Genomic DNA, 4624 nt, shown 5'->3' with positions numbered 1-4624 from the left:
TTAAGCAAAAATTCTTATTGGTATATTGCATGACTTCTTCTTGGATATCATGCTTTATTTCTTATGTATCTATTTTGTGTGTGCATGTTTCTTTGTGGATAAATATCTTTGTGATATTGCTCACTTAGAGAAACTTATACACATAAGAGATGATACATCTCCATTTGATATCTTATTTATTTGTTGCGTGTTGATTGGTCATGCTAAGCAATATAATTCATTGAAGACTATGATGATGCTTTTTTGCTCATCCTTGTAATAGTCTTATAATATGCTTTATCATGCCTTTCACATATCCTCTTGGTTGAGCCTTTTATTATGGTGCCTCTTACTTGTTGCTCAACCATTTGTTTGTTGCAAGTGTTAAGCTTAATTTTCTATCTATGATCTATTGCAAATGTTTGTGCCTTTAAATGGTAATGAGAGAGTAAGGATTCCATGTTATGCATATTGTATTCAAATGCAACATTTTAATTTATGCATGTACCTTGGGGAGCTTCCTCATTTTATTTAAAGCACAATTTTGTGGTGATCATTAGAGTTTATTTCACTTGGTATCTTTTGTTTTGAATGATATTATGGGAGTGATGATTCCATGTTTGTGCACTTTATACTCCAATGCAAATTGTCTAGTTTTGTGCACAAACCTTGGGGAGCTTCCTCATATTATTTAGAGAAATTTTCTTGACCTTATCATAATATCTATCTTTCTTTTGGTATCTTCTTTGTGGTTCATTTGGTTGCTTGCTTCATTTGTTGAGGCTTCTTGAAGTTGTTGTCTTTTTGCAATCTTTGATCCTATCTATAGTGTGATTCCTTCCGAATATTTGTCATTGGATATGTGCATTTGATTCCACTCAAATTATGAGAAATGCACACGATATGGAGGAAATCTCACTATATTGGCCTTCTAAATTTTTCACCCATTTCGGCAATTGGTGCCAATGGGGGAGAAGTTTGGAGGGTTTAAGGGAATTTGGTTATGTCTTTGCTTTGTGCTTAAGCATGTGCCTTTATTGCATTGCATCTTGTTGCTTTGCATAGTTGAATATTTAGAGGAAACTCCACTAGGCTTTGAATGCCAATATATGCAATGAAAGTCAAGATCATTCACACATGCATATATTATGGGGGAGTTTGCTCTATATATTCAACTTGTTTGTTACTTAAATTCCTTATATAAACCCTCTCAAAGAGATTGTCATCAATTACCAAAATGGGGGAGATTGAAAGTGCATGGAGCCCCCATGTGTGGTTTTGGTAATTAATGACAATCCCTATGGACTAATGTTTGCATTGAGTTATATTTGTAGGTGTTGTCCCTAGGCAATGCTTGAACCATATGTTGGCTTCAAGGTTGCAATAAGAATAAATTGATGAAGGATATCAAGTGTCAAGTATGTCTTGAAGATGAAGATGAAGTGAGCCCTCAAGTTACTTCAAGACATCAACATAATGAAGTGCAAGTTCAAGATGAGCCAACTCGAAGAGATCATAAGCTTGAAGCTTGCCATGAAGAAATGCTTGAACCATATGTTGGCTTCAAGGTTGCAATAAGAAGAAATTGATGAAGGATATCAAGTGTCAAGTATGTCTTGAAGATGAAGATGAAGTGAGCCCTCAAGTTACTTCAAGACATCAACATGATGAAGAATGAAGAAATGTGCAAGTTCAAGATGAGCCATCTCGAAGAGATCCTTTGCTTGAGTCTTGCCATCCTTATGGTGATCATGTATATGTGAAGATCCGCCGAAGAAGAAGCTCTCCCATGGTGGATTATGGGGGAGAAATCCACAAGACTTCATCAAGCAAGCACAATCAAGAAAGGCATTCCATCTTGTTGAGGTCAAGATCGTCGTCATCGAGCTCAAGTGGAATGCGCAAGTATAAGGTTTGCTCTTGATAGGGTTTCTTTCTCACCGGTCTCATAGTGTAGTTGGAGACCGGTTTTTAGTTTAGTTGCCGTACTATCAAGAGGGCTCTCGAGTGAGTAACTCGATCGTATCGTTCGGAGAGAGCTCAAACCTTTGCATCCTTGCATCATCTTTCTTGGTTGTTATTTGGACCTTATCCATGTGATGTTTTAGAGCTTGTGCTTATTCTCATGACAAGCTCTAGTTCATCGAAAACGGATTTCGCATAGATCACTTGTTGCGTTTTCGAGTTTGGTTCATCATCTTTCTTGGTTTTATTTGGATCCTATCCATGTGATGTTTTAGAGCTTGTGCTTATTCTCATGACAAGCTCTAGTTCATTGAGAATGGCTTTTGCATGGGAAACTTGTTGCATTTTCGAGTTTGGAAGTTTTACCTGTATGTCTTTTTTAGATAGGTCAAACCTTTCATCATTTGTTTCTATCATCCCTTGTTGTACTATGATGTTTCCCTGCATGATCTTGTAGAGCTTGTTCCTAGCTTCAAAACAAGCCCAAGATCATCAAAATCGGAGTCAGGATGCTAAAGTTATGCCCGTTTTAGTTTTGGTGTTTCTGCAGTTTTCTGGGGGGGGGGGGGGGGGCAGATAAACCGGCCCGAATACCAATTCCGGGCAAATATCCGGCCCGAGCCAGGGGCGATTTTCGGGGGGCGGATTTTCCGGCCTGGGAGGTCCCAAACGGTCATATTTCGTTGGGAGGGGGTATATAAGACCCCCTTCTTCCTCGTTGGGCTGGTTGCTTCTCTCACTCTCTCTCTCCTCCATTGTTGAACTAGAGAAGCTTGCTCTATCTCTCAATCCCTCCATGATTCTTGCCCCCATTTGAGGGAAAAGAGAGAGGAGATCTAGATCTACATTTCTACCAATCAAATCCATCTCTTTGTGAGTGGAATCCTCTAGATCTTGATCTTGGCGTTCTTTGTGAATTCCTTTGTTCTTCCTCTCTTATTCCCCCAATAGCTTTTGTAGCTTTGTTGGAATTTGAGAGAGAAGGACTTGAGCATCTTTGTGGTGTTCTTGTCATTGCATTTGGTGCATCGGTTTGAGTTCTCCACGGTGATTCGTGGTGGTGAAAGCAAGAAGGTTATTACTCTTGGGTTCTTGGAACCCTAGACGGATTCTAGACCTTTGTGGTGATTTGTTGGGAGCCTCCAATTAAGTTGTGGATGTGTTCCCCAACCTTTGTGTAAGGCCCGGTTTCCGCCTCGAAGGAAATCCCTTAGTGGAACCGTGACCTAGGCCTTTGTGGCGAGGGTCACCGGAGATTTAGGTGAGGCGCCTTCGTGGCGTTCGGTGTGTGGTGTGAGTACCGCATCTTGGGGTGAGGCCTTTGTGGCGTTGGTGTGCATCGAGCAACCACACCTTAAGGTGAGCCTCTTGTGGCGTTCGGGAGCACTAAGCAACCGCACCTCTCCACCGGAGATTAGCACTCGCAAGAGTGTGAACTCCGGGATAAATGATCGTCTCCCGCGTGCCTCGGTTATCTCTATACCCAAGCTCTTTACTTATGCACTTTACCTTGTGATAGCCATCGTGCTTGAAGTTATATATATCTTGCTATCACATACTTGCTTGTATTGCTTAGCATAAGTTGTTGGTGCACATAGGTGAACTCTTGCTTAGAATAAGTTGTTGGTGCACATAGGTGAACCATTGTATATAGGCTTTGGGCTTGACAAAGTAAACGCTAGTTTTATTCCGCATTTGTTAAGCCCATCTCGTAAAAGTTTTAAATCGCCTATTCACCCCCCCTCTAGGCGACATCCGTGTCCTTTCACCGAGGCCATGTCTGTACATGCTAGGCTCGTCAAGCAAACCCAAGTATTTCCGCGTGTGCAACATGGCTTACACCCGTTGTATGTGAACGTAGAATCTATCGCATACAATCATCACGAGATGCTTCAAAACGACGAACTGTAGAAACGGTGCATACGAGGGGAGAACACTTTATTATCTTGATATTAATGTGAGGGATCATCTTATAATGCTACCGTCGCGATCTAAGCAAAATAAGATGCATAAAGGATTAACATCACATGCAATTCATAATGTGATATGATATGGTCCTTTAGTCTTTGCGCCTTTGATCTTCATCTCCAAAGCACGGACATGATCTCCATCATCAACAGGCATGATCTCCATCATCACCGGCGTAGCGTCAAGGTCCATGGCGCCGTCTTCATGGTTGTTCACCGTGTGTAGCAATTATTACAACTACTTTGAAATAATACTACAACATGAAATATAAAGACAACCAAAAGGCTCCTGCCGGTTGCCACAATACAATAATGATCATCTCATACATATTCATCATCACATCATGGCCATATCACATCCCCAAACCCTGCAAAAACAAGTTAGACGTCTCTAATTTGGTTTGCATATTTTACGTGGTTTAGGGTTTTCGAGTAGGATCCAATCTACCTACGAACATGAACCACAACGGTGATACTAGTGTTGTCAATAGAAAGAGTAGATTGAATCTTCACTATGGTGAGAGAGATAGACACCCGCAAAGCCACTTATGCAATACAAGTTGCATGTCGAGCGTGGAGCAAGACTCGTGAACGCGGTCATGTAAAGTTAGCCCGGGCCGCTTCATCCCACCATCCCGCAAGATGCAAAGTACACGAACTAAAGACAACAAAAGCATCAACGCCCATAAAACCATTGTGTTCTACTCGTGCAA

Source organism: Lolium perenne, chromosome 5 (genome assembly GCF_019359855.2).
Source record: "Lolium perenne isolate Kyuss_39 chromosome 5, Kyuss_2.0, whole genome shotgun sequence".
In the NCBI taxonomy this organism is placed as follows: Eukaryota; Viridiplantae; Streptophyta; class Magnoliopsida; order Poales; family Poaceae; genus Lolium; species Lolium perenne.
This window is presented reverse-complemented; position numbering follows the sequence as displayed.